General features: G+C 36.2%; 1 long non-coding RNA gene across 3 annotated transcripts in view; it reads left to right on the forward strand.

Annotated features, from left to right (window-relative positions):
* Nucleotides 1-19,707, forward strand: part of LOC123564352 (uncharacterized) — a 302,958-nt gene that overhangs the window by 60,352 nt on the left and 222,899 nt on the right. For all 3 annotated transcript variants that reach the window (XR_008369891.1, XR_008369894.1, XR_008369892.1), the window contains exon 3: nucleotides 2,281-2,368. This is a non-coding gene — a long non-coding RNA (uncharacterized LOC123564352). The remainder of the gene's footprint in view (nucleotides 1-2,280; nucleotides 2,369-19,707) is intronic.

A 19,707-nucleotide genomic window follows, 5' to 3' on the forward strand; every position in this document is an offset into this window, starting at 1 on the left:
TTTGGTCCGCGGACCAAATAAGTTCTTCGTCGCTATATATACTCCTGGTATTTGGTCCGCATCAGAAAACTTCTATATTAACGAATTATTTTAAGAATGTCACCCCAAAAAGACTTCCAAGCCCCATTTTCTCTGAAAAAAATGCTCCCCCAAAGAAAACCCTTTTCCCGGGGATACTTCCCCTTAAAAGGCATTAGAATGAATCTGTTGAAAACAATTTCGTCCCTCTATATATACTCTGGTTATTTGGTCCGCGGACCAAATAAAATCTTCATCGCTATGTATACTTCTGGTATTTGGTCCACATTAGAAAACTACTATATTTACGAATTATTTTAAGAACGTCATCCCCAAAAGACTACCAAGCCCTATTTTCTATGAAAGTATGCCCCCCAAAGAAAACCCTTTTCCCCGGGATACTTCCCCTTAAAAGGCATTAGAATGAATCTGTTGAAAACAATTTCGTCCCTCTATATATACTCCTGTTATTTGGTCCGCGGACCAAATAAGTTCTTCATCACTATATATACTCCAGGCATTTGGTCCACATTAGAAAACTACTATATTTACGAATTATTTTAAGAATGTCATCCCCAAAAGACTGCCAAGCCCCATTTTATATGAAAATATGCCCCCCAAAGAAAACGTTTTTCCCGGGGATACTTCCCCTTAAAAGGCATTAGAATGAATCTATTGGAAAACAATTTCGTCTCTCTATATATACTCCTGTTATTTGGTCTGCGGACCAAATAAGTTCTTTGTTGCTATATATACTCCTGGTATTTGGTCCGCATCAGAAAACTTCTATATTAACGAATTATTTTAAGAATGTCACCCCCAAAAGACTGCCAAGCCCCATTTTCTCTGAAAAAATGCTCCCCCAAAGAAAACCCTTTTCCTGGGGATACTTCCCCTTAAAAGGCATTAGAATGAATCTATTGAAAACAATTTCGTCCCTCTATATATACTCCTGTTATTTGGTCCGCAGACCAAATAAGTTCTTCATCGCTATATATACTCCTGGTATTTGGTCCGCATCAGAAAACTTCTATATTAATGAATTATTTTAAGAATGTCACCCCCAAAAGACTGCCAAGCCCCATTTTCTCTAAAAAAAATGCTCCCCCAAAGAAAACCCTTTTCCTGGGGATACTTCCCCTTAAAAGGCATTAGAATGAATCTATTGGAAAACAATTTCATCTCTATATATACTCCTGTTATTTGGTCCGTGGACCAAATAAGTTCTTCGTCGCTATATATACTCCTGGTATTTGGTCCGCATTAGAAAACTTCTATATTTATGAATTATTTTAAGAATGTCACCCCCAAAAGACTGCCAAGCCCCATTTTCTATGAAAATATGCCCCCCAAAGAAAACCTTTTTCCAGGGGATACTTCCCCTTATAAGGCATTAGAATGAATCTATTGGAAAACATTTTCGTCTCTCTTTATATACTCCTGTTATTTGGTCCGCGGACCAAATAAGTTCTTCGTCGCTATATATACTCCTGGTATTTGGTCCGCATCAGAAAACTTCTGTATTAACAACTTATATTAAGAGTGTCATCCCAAAAAGACTGCCAAGCCAAATTTTCTATGAAAATATGCTCCCAAAGAAAACCCTTTTCCTGGGGATACTTCCCCTTATAAGGCATTAGAATGAATCTATTGTCCAGAAAACATTATACTCCTGGTATTCGGTCCGGACCAAATAAGTTCGGACCTGTATAATTTATTATGTGTATTCCTTCGCAACCTAACATGACCTCATCAGTGAATGGCAGATGGATACACTATGTTTTTTTACAGAACCGAAACAATATGTTGTTTAAATAATGTGGAATTTATTTGGTCCGAGGACCAAATAACAGGATAATGCCTAAACTGATTTCTTGAATTCAGCATTAGCCTATGAATAATGTAATAAAATAAAAATTGGAAAATCGTGATCTAAGAACATATTTTTTGACAGTGTATCTAGCTTTTTGTGCTGTATGCTTGCAAAGAAATGCACAATAATCTGCTGTAGACACCTATCCAGGTGTATAATACAAGGTATGTACAGCTGTGCTCCATCACCAGATTATAACCACGATAAATACAGAAACTATTGTTCACAATGCTTCAGGTATTTACTTGAACCAGTCTCCTAACAAAGTTACATACCTAGAAATAATGGTTGGTGGTAGTGTTAACACTTTATGACTAGTTTTGAGAAACAAATATTGGAATATATTCTGCCTGACTAGGTATTGGGTAATGGTTTAGATGTATTTACAGGTATGGCCAGAGAACTTGGTTAGTGTGTTAGTAGCACATTGCCGCAGGGCTGTTGTCTGTAGTTTCACCTGGATAACAATTAACATAGGTAAATGTTTGTTCTTCTTACAAAATCTATGTTTTGAAATTGTGTGTTGCAAAAAAAATTGTTGGGACTGAATAAATGAGCCTTTTAATTTTTCTGTTAGTTTGAAAATTTTGTGCGAAAGAAAATTGATGACATTTGATTGATTTGTCTACAATGTTATATTTAGTTAAGTGTGCAGTGTATTTGCAGATCTCTTTTTTTGTAAGAATGAATTGCTCAAATTAAAATATATTTGGCTTGCCTGTAGGAATGCAGGATATATATCTCAAAACAAATGTTTGAAATACTTTGATTGCAGAGTCCACAAAGTCATGGTTGTCGTCATTGATTGAAATAACATGAACAGTTGTATCAGCTGCTGATAAAATAGCACTGTTATTTAATATTTAAATAAAAAGAAAATACAAAGAATTGAATAGACAAGTTGGCTTTAGCTTTACTTTTTGTGATTTCTTTTTTTAAAAACTTGAAATTTTATAATAGGTAAAAAAAAAATACCTAAAGCCATGTTGGCCATTTTTCAATTTTATTTACGAACAGAAATTTCAGCATACCATGATAGCAATACAAGAGGCCTGCTAACTATGCTGATTGTGGCTAAATACTTCGTTTGAACGGTAACCATTAATTGTTCAACCATATGTTCCTCTTAAGCTGATTACACTGGTTATCGAATTTTGGACCAATTTAAAATATTCTTGGTTGTAAAAGAGTTTTTTTTTAGCTCGACTATTCGAAGAATAGTCTAGCTATTCTACTCACCCTGGCGTCGGCGTTGGCGTCGGCGTCGGCGTCACACCTTGGTTAAGTTTTTGCATGCAAGTACATACAGCTATCATTTAAAGGCATATAGCTTTGAAACTTATTTATTCTTTTTCTAGGTCAATTACCAACCTCACTGGGTCAAGTTCCATAACTCTAACATGTATTTTGAGCAAATTATGCCCCCTTTTGGACTTAGAAAATTCTGGTTAAAGTTTTACATGCAAGTTACTATCTCCAAAACTAATGTAGATATTGAATTGAAACTTCACATGTGCCTTCGGGGTTATAAAACTAGTTGATAACACCAAGTCCCATAACTCTGACCTTCATTTTGGCCAAATTATGCCCCCTTTTGGACTTAGAAAATTCTGGTTAAAGTTTTGCGTGCAAGTACATACAGCTATTACTAAAAGGCATATAGATTTGAAACTCATTGTTTTTTTCTAGATCAATTACCTACCTCACTGGGTCAAGTCCCATAACTCTGACATGTATTTTGGCCAAATTATGTCCCCTTTTGGACTTAGAAAATTCTGGTTAAAGTTTTGCGTGCAAGTACATACAGCTGTTACTAAAAGGCATATAGATTTGAAACTTATTTTTTCTTTTTCTAGATCAATTACCTACCTCAGTGGGTCAAGTCCCATAACTCTGACATGTATTTTGGCCAAATTATGTCCCCTTTTGGACTTGGAAAATTCTGGTTAAAGTTTTGCGTGCAAGTACATACAGCTATTACTAAAAGGCATATAGATTTGAAACTTATTTTTTCTTTTTCTAGATCAATTACCTACCTCACTGGGTCAAGTCCCATAACTCTGACATGTATTTTTGGCAAATTATGCCCCCTTTTGGACTTAGAAAATCCTGGTTAAAGTTTTACATGCAAGTAACTATCTCCAAAACTACTACAGATATTAAATTGAAACTTCACACGTGTCTTTGGGGTAATAAAACTAGTTGATAGCACCAAGTCCCATAACTCTGACATGTATTTTGGGCAAATTATGCCCCCTTTTGGACTTAGAAAATCCTGGTTAAAGTTTTGCTTGCAAGTACATACAGCTATTACCAAAAGGCATATAGCTTTGAAACTTATTTATTCTTTTCCTAGGTCAATTACCAACCTCACTGGGTCAAGTTACTTAACTCTTAACATGTATTTTGAGCAAATTATTCCCCCTTTTGGACTTAGAAAATTCTGGTTAAAGTTTTAGATGCAAGTTACTATCCCCAAAACTAATGCAGATATTGAATTGAAACTTAACATGTTTCTTCGGGGTTATAAAACTAGTTGATAACATCAAGTCCCATAACTCTGATATGTATATTGGTCAAATTATGTCCCCTTTCTAACTTAAAACTCTTTTGATATTTCACATTTTGGGTAATAATTTCCTGCTTCTGTGACAATATTTCGAATAGTCAAGCTTGGCTGTCTTACGGACAGCTCTTGTTTTATTTTTAGCTCACCTGTCCCTTAGTGACAAGGTGAGCTTTTGTGATCACCCTTGGTCCGTCGTCCGTCGTCAGTCTGTCCGTGCGTCAACAATTTCTTGTCTGCACGATAGTGGTTTCATTTAGGATTTGATTTAACCTAACTTGCACACAACTTGTATCACCATAAGAGCACAGTTCCTTTCTTGAACTGGCCAGATCCCATTATGGGTTCCAGAGTTATGGCCCCTGAAAGGGCCAGAATTAGCTATTTTGACCTTGTCTGCACAATAGCTGCTTCATTTATGATTTTATTTTAACCAAACTTGCACACAACTTGTATCACCATAAGATCTTGGTTCCTTTCTTGAACTGGCCAGATTCCATTATGGGTTCCAGAGTTATGGCCCCTTAAAGGGCCAGAATTAGCTATTTTGACCTTGTCTGAACAATAGCAGCTTCATTTATCTGTTTATGATTTTATTTTAACCAAACTTGCACACAACTTGTATCTCCATAAGATCTTGGTTCCTTTCTTGAACTGGCGAGATTCTATTATGGGTTCCAGAGTTATGGCCCCTGAAAGGGCCAGAATTAGCTATTTTGACCTTGTCTGCACAATAGCAGCTTCATTTATGATTTGAATTTAATCAGACTTGCACAAAACGTGTGTCACCATAAGATCTCGGTTCCTTTCTTGAACCGGCCAGATCCTGTAATGGGTTCCAGAGTTATGGTCCCTGAAAGGGCCAGAATTAGCTATTTTGACCTTGTCTGCACAATAGCAGCTTTATTTATGATTTGATTTTAACCAAACTTGCTCACAACTTGTATCACCACAAGATCTTGCTTCCTTTCTTGAACTGGCCAGATTCCATCATGGGTTCCAGAGTTATGGCCCCTTAAAAGTCCAAAATTGGCTATTTTGGCTTTTGCAGCCATATAGAGACTTCTTTTTAGCTCACCTGTCACATAGTGACAAGGTGAGCTTTTGTGATCACCTTTCGTCCGTCGTCAGTCCGTGCGTGCGTCAACAATTTCTTGTCTGCACGATAGTGGTTTCATTTATGATTTTATTTTAACCAAACTTGCACACAACTTGTAACACCATAAATTCTCGGTTCCTTTCTTGAACTGGCCAGATTCCATGATGGGTTCCAGAGTTATGGTCCCTTAAAGGGCCAAAATTAGCTATTTTGACCTTGTCTGCACAATAGCAGCTTTATTTATAACTTGATTTTTACCAAACTGGCACACAACTTGTATCACCATAAGATCTTGGTTCCTTTCTTGAACTGGCCAGATTCCAATATGGGTTCCAGAGTTATGGCCCCTGAAAGGGCCAGAATTAGCTATTTTGACCTTGTCTGCACAATAGCAGCTTCATTTATGATTTTATTTTAACCAAAGTTGCACACAACTTGTATCACTGTAAGATCTTGGTTCCTTTCTTCAACTGGCAAAATTCCAATATAGTTTCCAGAGTTATGGCCCCTGAAAGGGCCAGAATTAGCTATTTTGACCTTGTCTGCACAATAGCAGCTTCATTTATGATTTGAATATAATCAAACTTGCACAAAACTTGTGTCACCATAAGATCTCGTTTCCTTTTTTTAACCAGCCAGATCCCTAAATGGGTTCCAGAGTTATGGCCCCTGAAAGGGCCAAAATTAGCTATTTTGACCTTGTCTGCACAATAGCAGCTTCATTTATGATTTGATTTTAACCAAACTTGCACACAACTTGTATTACCACAAGATCTTGGTTCCTTTCTTGAACTGGCCAGATTCCATCATGGGTTCCAGAGTTATGGCTCCTTAAAGGTCCAAAATTGGCTATTTTGGCTTTTGCAGCCATATAGATACTTCATTTATGGTTTTATTTGATACAAACTTCCAAAATATCTTCAACAACAATAAGTCTTGGATTCCATGACAAATCAGATCCAATTGGAGGTTCCAGAGTTACTTTATACCTGATTACCTCCCCTGATTGTAATCAAAATGGATTTATATCAGTAAGTACTTATAGGACTTATTTGAAATTTTATTATTGTCATTAGTTGGACTGAGCCAATCAGGGTAGTTAACTATGGACAGATTTTATGTCAAATTACCTCCCTTTATTTCAAATTAAAATGGGTATATCTCCGTAACTAATGAAGATACTGATCTGAAATTTCATTCATGTCAACAGATTTATTTGGCAGATCCTTCTTTTGTTCACTTACAATAATTTTTTTTTTTTAATTACTTCCCTTTTACGTTACTATAAATAGCCTATTTTTAGTAACTTTTTTATTATTGGCCGTAGGGAAAAACCGAGACCACTTTTCTGTGGTACAACATGGATGGTACCTCCAATTTTTAGGTGTTTTTTGACATATCTGTACATTGTTAGAATATTTTTTTCTTTTTGGTTAAATTTCTTCCCTTTGTTGTTCCTGTCCTTTGGACTTAGATATTTTTTCTGAGGACCTTTTTGTCCTCAAGTGCAATGATAACAGGTGAGCGATATAGGGCCATCATGGCCCTCTTGTATGGTTTTATTAGCTCACCTGTCACATAGTGACAAGGTGAGCTTTTGTGATCACCCTTCGTCCGTCGTCCGTCATCAGTCCGTGCGTGCGTCCATCCGTGTGTCCGTCAACAATTTCTTGTCTGCACGATAGTGGTTTCATTTATGATTGTATTTTAACCAAACTTGCACACAACTTGTATCACCATAAGATCTTGGTTCCTTTCTTGAACTGGCCAGATCCCATTATGGGTTCCAGAGTTATGGCCCCCACAACTTGTATCACCATAAGATCTCGGTTCCTTTCTTGAACTGGCCAGATACCATTATGGGTTCCAGAGTTATGGCCCCTGAAAGGGCCAAAATTAGCTATTTTGAGCTTGTCTGCACAATAGCTGCTTTATTTATGATTTGATTTTTACCAAACTTGCAAACAACTTGTATCACCATAAGATCTTGGTTCCTTTCTGGAACTGGCCAGATTCCTTTATGGGTTCCAGAGTTATGGCCCCTGAAAGGCCCAAAACTAGCTATTTTGACCTTGTCTGCACAATAGCAGCTTTATGATTTGATTTTTACCAAACTTGCACACAACTTGTATCTCCATAAGATCTTGGTTCCTTTCTGGAACTGGCAAGGTTCCATTATTGGTTCCGGAGTTATGGCCCCTGAAGGGGTCAAAATTAGCTATTTTGACCTTGTCTGCACAATAGCAGCTTCATTTATGATTTGATTTTAACCAAACTTGCACAAAACTTGTGTCACCATAGGATCTCGATTCTTTTTTATACACCCGCAGGGACATATTATGTTATCGCCTCAGTGTCTGTCTGTCTGTCTATGTGTTGGTTAGCAATCTCCCTTCCGCTGTGTAACTCTTGAACTCCTTGATGGATTTCAGAGAAACCTGACACAAATGTTCACTCATTGAAAGCATGTGCAGAGCGCATGTTTCGGATGGTTCACTTCAAGGTCAAGGTCACACTTAGGAGTCAAAGGTCATATGACTTTGTTTTATTTGAATATTACTCTGCATTTGCGTTATTTAGTAACTTTTTCATTATTGGCTGTAGGGAAAAACTGAGACCACTTTTCTGTGGTACAACATGGATGGTACCTCCAATTTTTAGGTGTATTTTGACATATCTGTATCTTGTAAGAATTTTTTCTTTTTGTTTTTGGTTAAAGCAATGGTACTCAGGTGAGCGATATAGGGCCATCATGGCCCTCTTGTTTGATACAAACTTCCGAAATATCTTCAGCAACAATAAATCTTGGATTCCATGAGAGATCCAATAGTAGGTTCCAGAGTTATTTTATATCTGATTACCTCCCCTGATAGTAATCAAAATTGATTTATATCAGTAAGTACTTATAGGACTTATTTGAAATTTCATTATTGTTATTAGTTTGACTGAGACAATAAGGGTAGATAACCATGGATTGATTTTATGTCAAATTATCTCCCTTTTTATGCCCCCGAAGGGACTTCGGAGGCATATAGTTTTTGAACCATCTGTTCGTCTGTCCGTCTGTCCGCAATTTTCATGTCCAGTCCATATCTTTGTCATCCATAGATGGATTTTCAAATAACTTGGCATGAATGTGTACCACAGTAAGACGACTTGTCGCGTGCAAGACCCAGGTCCGTAGCTCAAAGGTCAAGGTCACACTTAGACGTTAAATGTCATTTTTCATGATAGTGCATTGATGGACTTGTCCGGTCCATATCTTTGTCATCCATGGATGGATTTTCAAGTAACTACGCATAAATGTGTGGCACAGTAAGACGACGTGTCACGCGCAAGACCCAGGTCTGTAGCTCAAAGATCACTTAGACATTAAAGGTCATATTTCATGATAGTGCATTGATGGGCGTGTCCGGTCCATATCTTTGTCATTCATGCATGGATTTTATAATTATTGGGCATGAATGTGTACCACAGTAAGAGGACGTGTCGCGTGCAAGACCCATGTCCGTAGCTCAAAAGTCAAGGTCACACTTAGACGTTAAAGGTCATATTTCATGATAGTGCAATGATGATATCTTTGTCATTCATGCATTGATTTTAAGATAACTACGCATGAATGTGTGGCACAGTAAGACGACGTGTCGCGCGCAAGACCCAGGTCCATAGGTCAAAGGTCCTAAACTCTAACATCGGCCATAACTAATCGTTCAACGTGCCATCGGGGGCATGTGTCATCCTATGGAGACAGCTCTTGTTTCAAATTAAAATTGGTATATCTCCGTAACTAATGAAGATACTGATCTGAAATTTCATTTATGTCAACAGATTTATTTGGCAGATTTTCTTTTGTTCACTTACAATATATATTTTTTTAATTACTTCCCTTTTACGATACTATAAATAGCTTATTTTTAGTAACTTTTGTAATATTGGCCGTAGGGAAAAACCGAGACCACTTTTCTGTGGTACAACATGGATGGTACCTCCAATTTTGTATTTTGACATATCTATACCTTGTTAGATTTTTTTTTCTTTTTGGTTAAATTTCTTCCCTTTGTTCTTCCTGTCCTTTGGATTTAGATATTTTTTCTGAGGACCTTCTTGTTCTCAAGTGCAATGATAACAGGTGAGCGATATAGGGCCATCATGGCCCTCTTGTTACTTGTTTTATTGCACCTTCTGTTGTTGGCTTGTGACAGATTGACTTGATTTTAGTGGTAATTTCTTGTCCCATCTGCTTAAATGTAGTTAGATTTTTTGTTTATGAAGTAGATCATAAGAAACACACCTCCAGATTTTGGCTAAAAATTATCTTTCTTTCAAATTTAAGTTTGGTCATATTATGAGCATTAGAATATGGTTTCTAAACTATTTTAAAAATGCCAAAATCAAGAAAAAAAAGATGACTGCCGTGCGTTGGGAATCGAACCTGGACCGCCGCGGCAATAAAGTTGTCATTACCAATACCGCTATAGAGAATTTAATGTTCAGAGTGCGTTAAATATAGATATTTATAATCGAGGCAATTTACCTCGCGTAAAGCATTACAACGCTTTTCGATTTCATCATAAAAAGGAGTAAAAACAACTGATTCTCATGTGTTTCCATTACATATAGTCAGTCAGTAATTAAGTTTCAAGGCATTCTTAGGAAAAACAGCATTAATTTCCAAATATCTAAAAAATATTTTTATTTTTGTTTTTGAAGCATCTGAAAGCCAGTGCCTGTAAGGTTGCTTAAATTAAAGCTTCTGTTTACATGTGAGAGACTCATATGTATTTTGTCTTGGTTTGAGATGAGATGGATTTTGTCTTCCCGATAGAGAGGTTGATTTTAGGTGGATTTTGTCTGTCTTATGTTAGAGGTTTAGTTGAGGGGGATGTAGGAGTTTTAGTTGAAGTGGATTTGTTTGCCTGATATGAGATGTTGAGCCTGATTTTGTTGATGTTGAGTTGAGTCTGATTTTGTTTGCCTGATATGAGATGTTGAGTTGAGTCTGATTTTGTTTGCCTGATATGAGATGTTGAGTTGAGTCTGATTTTTGTTTGCCTGATGTGAGATGTTGAGTTGAGGTGGATTTCATAAAAAGTTTTCAGCACTAATGAACTTGATATGCAAGTAAACCAGGTCAGCATATACTTGGATCAGAATGCAATCTTGTTTTTGGTAAATTCCAAAATTTTATTTGTTGAAAACAAGGAAAGAGAATTTTGTGTTAGATGAAACTGTTGAAGAAAGGCAGAATAAATAGGGTCAAGATGTGTGATACTGTCTATTATACTTTTTTCTGTTTGCAAGTTGTTTTTAGTTTCAGCTAGAAATAATCTGCATTTTGGAAATTGTTAGAGGATTGACCTGCTGGAAATCTTGTAATAAAACTGTACATGTTATTCCCAGTAGAAAGTAAAAGGTTCCAGAATAAAGCTGTGTATTTCATGCTCAAGAAATGCTAGATATGCACCTGATTTACTGTCTTCACATGAACATTTTACACCTGGGCTTTATAGAAAGTATGCAGATCATGAAAAATGCAAGCATACTTTCAATTTCCAAACAGCTTATTTTAAATCTAAGAAACTGTTGGACTGCTTAAATGCAAATATTAGCAAACATCAGTTCTCACATGTACAGTACAGGATTGAGAACTTTTCTTGACAAATAAACAGCTTTTTTTCAGCAAAAGATACTGCCTAACTAACATATTGTGCAAGATCTAACTGGGAATGTTATAAGAATTAGAAAATGTGAAATACAACAATCGAAAGGTGGACATCTTTCTTTTTGTGTACAAAGTTGAAAAGGTATCAACTAATAGTAGTGATGTTATTTGTTTGATGCTTTCAAAATGGAGGTGGAGGTTGTGGGAGGTGTAATTTACCCTGTTGTGGAAATATTATTTGGAGCAGTGTTATCACTTGAAGTAGTTCAGTATGATACCAAATATTCTTATTGGAGTCAGAAGTCACTCAACTAAAATTTGCCAACTGTCAATGTAATAACTGTAGAAACAACAAATAGCCTTGTGGGATTGTAGTGAAGTAGCAACAGTTTGCCAGAAAGGACAGCCCTGAATAGAACTGGTATACTTGCAGCTTCTGGCCATTTACACTTCCACATCTCGGGTAATTTAACAATTATAGAAATATCAGTATTTTATTTTATTTCTATCTGTTAATTTCATTAACTTCCTTACAAAGCATTAAAGGGGATAAATCACATTTGAAAAACATTTTTCTTTTTAAAATTCCATATGAGATTTGTTAAAGGAACAAAAAGACCCATTACATAGTGTTTGATCCGTGTTACAAATTTGCGATACTAAGTTTTAAACAAAATTTAGTTACTTCCCTTTAATATGAAATTATTTCTGTTTTACTTTTGGATATTTTAGCAGTCTGAATGAAATGGTAAGTTTAAAAACTACCTGACTTCAGAATCCATTTATTACAACCTAACTAAGATAGGCATTATATTCAAACTTTTTTTGTTAAATTTTGTATTGGTAATACAAGTCCTTGACAAATGTAATACAGTGAAAGCCCCTTAATGCGGAATACTGGAAACCCCTCCAAACAGAACGAACTTTGCGGCCCTGAAATTTGGCAACCGAAAACGAACAATTTTTCCAGTCCAAACATCTATCAAGACAAAATTACCTCTGAAAACCAAACAATTAAAAAGGCATTCAGAATTTTGGCACTTGCCTTTTTTCAGGATTACCAGAATTTGCTCTGTTTGGTTGCATATGTCTACAAAAACATTACAAAAACTTTAATGGTGTTGTTTATATAGTACCTAAACAAAATCAGGATTTAAAATGAATCAGGTTGTTTGGTAATTGCATAACTATTGATGTAACATATCACATATTCCACCAACAAAAACCTTCTAAACTCCTCGAAACGGGACTTTTACTCTGCTCCGGAAGCTGTTCTGTTTTGGGAGGCTCCACTGTACCATAGCTCTTACATTTATGCCATGTGTTTTTAACTTATACTTCTGCTAAAATAGCTGTCTTGGTTGGGCAATCAAATTGCAAAATTCTTTTCTCTAAGTGCTAAACTAGCACAAATAAATGTAAATTATCAGATGTGAAAGTTCAGAACAACTCCACTTGACCAAAATCTGATTAACCACCATTTATGCAGTATATGTGAAAGACATGCAAATCATACTTTTTACCTCAGCTTTTCCAGTTTTCACATTTCTGTTAGAGCAATTATTTCCCTGAGTCCATCTGTTTGAAACATCAGTATATTTCTGGTAAGTTTGTTGACAGATACAAAGGTCAATAATAAATAGAAGCACTATAACAGGGTTATATAATACCTGTGACCTAAATGGTCAATAGGCAGTTGTTTGTTGACCTATATATACACTGATTGTTACCATACTGTCAATTATTCTGACATGGATAATTGTATATAGCAATATTGACTGGCTGGACCAAAGTGGTATAGTGTTATATAGTGTTATATTGTGCTCTGTCTATTGCTGTGTGGTCAGCAGGTTATAAAGAAATACTTAATTAGCCCACCATCATCAGATGGTGGGCTATTAAAATCACTCTGCGTCCGTGGTCCGTCCGTCCGTCATTCCGTCCGTCCGTCCGTCCGTCCGTTAACAATTTCTCGTTATCGCATCTCCTCAGAAACTACTGGGGGGATTTTGACCAAACTTTGTCAGAATGATGTATTGGTACCCTAGTTGTGTCCCCCTGAAAATCAAAATCAGACTGGTTCAACAATTTATGAGTGAGTTATGGCCCTTTGTTTATTTCTATAATTTACATAGATTTATATAGGGAAAAACTTTAAAAACCTTCTTGTCCAAAACCACAGAGCCTAGGGCTTTGATATTTTGTATGAAGCATTATCTAGTGGTCCTCTACCAAGATGATTCAAATTATTTCTCTGGGGTCAAATATGGCCCCGCCCTGGGGGTCACATGGTTTATATAGACTTATATAGGGAAAAACTTTGAAAAACCTCTTGTCCAAAACCACAGGGCCTAGGGCTTTGATATTTTATATGTGACATCATCTAGTGGTCTTCAACTAAGATTGTTCAAATTATACCCCTAGGGTCAAATATGGCCCCACCCTGGGGGTCATATGGTTTACATAGACTTATATAGGGAAAAACTTTGAAAATCTTCTTGTCCAAACCACAAAGCCTAGGGCTTTGATACTTGTAATGTAGCATCATCTAGTGGTTCTCTACCAAGTTTGTTCAAATTATCCCCCAAGGGTCAAATATTGCCCCGCCCCGGGGGTCACATGGTTCATATAGACTTATATAGGGAAAAGCTTTTAAAATCTTCTTGTCAATAACTACAACATTCAAATTTGGACCACTTGTATATTTTTGAGTGGCAAGATGAACCTTGACATGAGTTGACCTTGATTTTGACCTAGTGACCTACTTTCACATTTCTGTAGCTGCAGCCTTCAAATTTGGACCACTTGCATAGTTTTGTGCACTTGAAAAAACTTTGACCTTGATTTTGACCTAGTGACCTACTTCCACATTTTTGAAGGTACAGGTATCAAATTTGGACCATATGCATAGTTCCGTGTTTCAAAATGAAATTTGACATTGATTTTGACCTAGTGACCTACTTTCACATTTTTGAAGGTACAGTCTTCAAATTTGGACCACATGCATAGTTTTGTGTTCCGAAATGAAATTTGACCTTGATTTTGACCTAGTGACCTACTTTCACATTTCTCAAGCTACAGCCTTCAAATTTGGACCACATGCATGGTTTTATGTACCGAAATGAATTTTGACCTTTACATTGACCTAGTGACCTACTTTCACATTTTTGAAGGTACAAGCTTCAAATTTGGACCACATGCATAGTTCTGTATTCTGAAATAAAATTTGACCTTGATTTTGACCTGGTGACCTACTTTCACATTTCTCAAGATACAGCCTTCAAATTTGGACCATATGCATAGTTTTGTGTACCGAAATGAACTTTGACCTTAAGATTGACCTAGTGACCTACTTTCACATTTCTGTAGCTACAGGCTTCAAATTTAGACCACATGCATAGGATTGTGTACCGAAACAAACTTTGACCTTGACATTGACCTAGTGACCTACTTTCACATTTTTGAAGATACAGGCTTCAGATTTGGACCACATGCATAGATTTGTGTTCTGAAGTGAAATTTGTCCCTTGATTTTGACCTAGTGACCTACTTACACATTTCTCAAGCTAAGCCTTCAAATTTGGACCACTTGCATAGTTTTGTGTACCGAATTAAACTTTGACCTTAAGATTGATCTAGTGACTTACTTTCACATTTCTCAAGGTACAGCTTTCGAATTTGGACCACATGCACAGTGTTGTGTACGGAAATGAAATTTGACCTTGAGCTAGTCAGTAAGTCTTGAAATTTGGAACACTCAAAAATGGCACATTGGTGGGCGCCAAGATCACTCTGTGATCTCTTGTTTTCATGTTAACACGGGTGGTAAACGCGCCATCCAATTCCCACTGGGAATATGCTAAAAATGGGTTGCGCGACTTCCGGTGCTGGTGTTGCGCATCATTATATACAAAATTGAGGTATTTAGGTTTTTGTTTTTGTAAATAATGACATATTTACTAGTGTTTTCGAAAAAAGCAAAATACTATTCGACACAAAAATGAATAAAGATCATATGTGTGAAATACCAACTTATTAATTTCAGAATCAGCACTGTTATCACGAAAACTCTGCTGGCTCGAACTGTCAAAAAGGCATGGAATCATGAAAAATGCAAATTTTCTAACTCTTGTGCCTTCTTTCTGGAAATGTGACGCTTCTAATGATCAAACGTGTAAAACAGTCACGAATATTACATACGCTTGAATGAAATGTTGCTTTTGTGGGAAAGATTGGCAAAAAATAATCGGGAATGGGATTGCGTCCAGGAATGGAGTTGCGCGTATACATTATATACATTATGATGTTACGAGCAACTCCATTCCCGGTGCGCAACCCCATTCCCGATGATTTTTTGTCAATTATGTCCCCGTAATCAGGATTTGAAGCAAATAATTCTGATATTCGTTACTTTATAACAGTTGAGTTATCATAAAAAGCATCAGATGTCCTCAGATTAGGCATATGAGGTCAGAAACTTCTATTTTTGTTGATTTCATACTTTTTTCACTCTTAGTGTCGCCTGAGTTTTTGTGATAATAGAGCCAAATCATAAATTACAAACCAGATATTTTACATATACGATGTATTATCATATTTGTGTCGAATAGCATTTTGCTTTTTTCGAGAAAATTTATTCTTGTCTCATATTAAGCAAAATCATAACTTCACATACCTCAATTTCGTCTTTTTTTACTCGCAACATCAGCACTGGACGTTGCGCAACCCTTTTTAAGTGTATTCCCAGCGGGAATTGGATTGCGCGTTTACCACCCGTGTGTTAATAAAATCTAAATATGGAATAATAATTCTAAATCGGTCTTCCTCCACCGTGTCACTGTATGACTATATTGTGTTGATGCGAGTTAAAACCCTAAATACTAAAAATAGTAAGCATTGTTTATTATCACAGTGTGTCTTTCTGTCCGTTATTTGTACTGACTCTGACTTTGTTAAGCTGTGTGTAGTGGTTGTTTACGATCAGTTGGTCAGCAGGTCTATAAGTCTATTCTATCAGTGTGGAAAATCAAAATTTCTGTTGGTATGATTGGTGGTATAATTGTAATGATTCAATGATTTAGACAGTGGCAAGCCATGTAAAGGTTATAGGGATTTCAACTAACTGTTCGACCTATAGTTGGTCATCCCGCAAACATTAGATTGCCCCTATTGGATGTACACAAGTATTGCATGTACAATATACTGACTGAAGGTTAGGGTTAGGCTTAACATAGGTTTAATAGTGTACATTCAATGCGTGTGTACATTCAATGTGGGAGAATTAATGCAGACTGTGGCCATCCTAAGCAGGGTCAAGCTATATGTAGGTGAATGAACTCCACTATATTTGATAACATTTTTAAAGTAGGTCACTAGGTGTGATAACTTTAATTAGCTGGTGTTACAACTTCTTCACTGGTGCTGAAAAACGCCTTATACCCCGGGTGTAAGAAGATGCTTGTGCTATAAATTAGGGTAGTAGACCCTTGAAGTAATTTTCATATAACCCTAGTTGAAAATCAAATATCTTCATCGTTCCGTATAGAATATATCTCAATTCAGTAAACATTATATTACAAAAAAAATGCATAACCCTTAACATAGTTATTTTCAGACCCGTGTTTTGTTCACAGGAGGCTATTCAAATTATTTTGTTTAATTATGTCACTTTTCTTCTCAAACAATAGAAAGATTGGCCAGAATATATAAGAATCGAAGTACTGAAAGTACAGTAAGGCTGGCTACCACAAAACACTAAATAACTGTGTGGGGAAAAATGTGTGCAAAATCTGAAATATTATGGGTTTTCCTTATCAAATTAGGGTGAGTATTATAGGGGTACTGTTGTGAGGAATCATTTTAATTAACTTGAGAAAGGTATGGTTAGGATATGACAGATAATAGATGGTGAATATCACATAGTGTTAGCTTCATTGAGGATTTCACAATTAGTGAGAAAAACAGAATGCAATCCTCACTTGGGATTCTGAAAAAAGAAGACAAAGATTAATATCTATTAGGAAAAGTCAGCGAGAAAGGAAAGAATTAGGAAAAGAGAACGCAGCCCCCATCAAACCGCAACCCAATAGCAGTGTATGTATGGATGTGTACACATAAACATATCTAAACAATATAGACGAAGTAAAACTTATAGACAACGAAGACAAAATGAACAACGAAAGGAACACAATCGGGCATCTTCTTGTAACTGTCTGTGGCAAACACACTTATGGTAAATTTAAACCATTTTTGCTGCGTTTGTATCTTTATACTTGGCCCCAACCATGGGGCAACACTTAAAAGGCAAGTTGAGTCATTGAGTTTAATATAGACTTGCATATAAATAAGTAATTTTATTGTAGAAAAAGATCAAATTAATATACCGAGAAGCATGTTTAGAAAACTATCCAAATAGTGACAGAGAAATTGCTTACAATGTGTTAGTTGTAACGGGTACAAACAAGAAAAAATACAAGACTTCCTAGTGGTTAGGAACAATGCAGACAAAAATGAGGTATTGTAAAGAACAATAACTAGAAACAAAGGAACTGAAAAGGAAGAAGTAAAGATTGTGACAAAAATTACCCTACATTGCCAAATTAAGTCACTGTTTATGCATAAACTCCTGGCGTTTACTCTTGAATTTTGATATCTATATTGCACATTTTAATATTAATTTGGTAAATTCAGTCAACATAAATAAAATTATGTATGTGAAGAAGCTCACTGCTTTTACTCGCGATTTTTATAATGATATTTTACTTTAAAAAGATATCAGATAAAATATATAAGTAACAAACACAACATCTTTACTTCGATATGCCATTCCCAAAATTATGTATAAACATTGATCAGGTTGAAAAGACTTGCATTTTTTCACCAAGTTCTAATAAATTATGCGAATTGAAGGCAAAGCACTGATATTCGGCAATAGGGGTAAGGGGCCTCAGGGGGCTGGGTGTGGTCATGACTGTTTAAATAAAGTTTTTAGTAATTGGCGTTTAATCAAATTATTCAGTTTCGGTTTCAGTTATAAATTCCTATAAACATATATACATATACATAGCACAGTAAGGTAGAAGAAACGTGCGGTACGGCTTTTATCATTAGTCGCATATAGCCTAAAATAGAACACGGAAAACCCTAAATAATCTTAAGGATATCTAACAATAGATTATGCCTGGGGAAAAGTCCATTACGTTTTAAAGCAACTTTGGTATCTTCACTCTTTATTTCGATGTTTCTAACACCATGAAATATATAATATATTTTAGAATTGTAAATAGATATATTCATAAAGTTGTTGACAAAACTCTTACTGCAAGATTTTAAGTGCGTTAGTTTGTGTAAGAACTTAACCACTGTCTCTGCTTAAAAAAGACTATCCCACAGCCTAAAAAAAACTTGTTTGCATGCATTAGTGAATAAAAAAAGGATTATCTAGTCGGAAGCCAAAGTACTCTTATTAGTACGGTGCAGGGATAAAACAAAACTTGCTTGTCTCTGAAGCAGCATTAGATATGAAGGTGGATCAAATCTTTCTTGGAAATGCAGTGTAAGGAATGAAAAGACAATGTATTTTCTACCAATTTTGTCTCTCACACATGTTCTTCATTTCTGTGATCAATATTGGAGTAAGAATAGTCAATAATATTACTACATCGGGTTAATTCATTCCATGTATGCTACAGTGGCTCAACTCCAAACAACATCAAACTGGCATTCACTGTCTTCATTTCACTTCTTTTTAGCTCACCTGTCACATAGTGACGAGGTGAGCTTTTGTGATCACCCTTCCTCCGTTGTCAGTCCGTCCGTGCGTCCGTCAACAATTTCTTGTCTGCACGATACTGGTTTCATTTATGATTTTATTTTAACCAAACTTGCACACAACTTGTATCACCATAAGATCTCGGTTCCTCACTTGATTTGGCCAGATCCCATTATGGGTTCCAGAGTTATGGCCCCTGAAAGGCCAAAAATAAGCTATTTTGACCTTGTCTGCACAATAGCAGCTTTATTTATGATTTGATTTTTACCAAACTTGCACACAACTTGTATCACCATAAGATCTTGCTTCTTTTCTGGAACTGGCCAGATTCCATTATGGGTTCCAGAGTTATGGCCCTTGAAGGGGTCAAAATTAGCTATTTTGACATTGTCTGCATAATAGCAGCTTTATTTATGATTTTATTTTAACCAAACTTGCATATAACTTGTATCACCATAAGATCTCAGTTCCTGTCTTGAACTGGCCAGATCCCATTATGGGTTCCAGAGTTATGGCCCCTAAAGGGGCCAAAATAAGCTATTTTGACCTTGTCTGCACAATAGCAGCTTTATTATCCCCCGCCGATGAAATCGGGAGGGGGGTATTGAAATGACATCCGTCAGTCCGTCCGTCCGTCCGCAGCCATTTCTCAGTAACTACTTGGTAGAATTTCATGAAACTTGAAATAAACATGAATCAACATACTGCGATGATGCCC

Source organism: Mercenaria mercenaria, chromosome 2 (genome assembly GCF_021730395.1).
Source record: "Mercenaria mercenaria strain notata chromosome 2, MADL_Memer_1, whole genome shotgun sequence".
Taxonomy (NCBI): domain Eukaryota; kingdom Metazoa; phylum Mollusca; class Bivalvia; order Venerida; family Veneridae; genus Mercenaria; species Mercenaria mercenaria.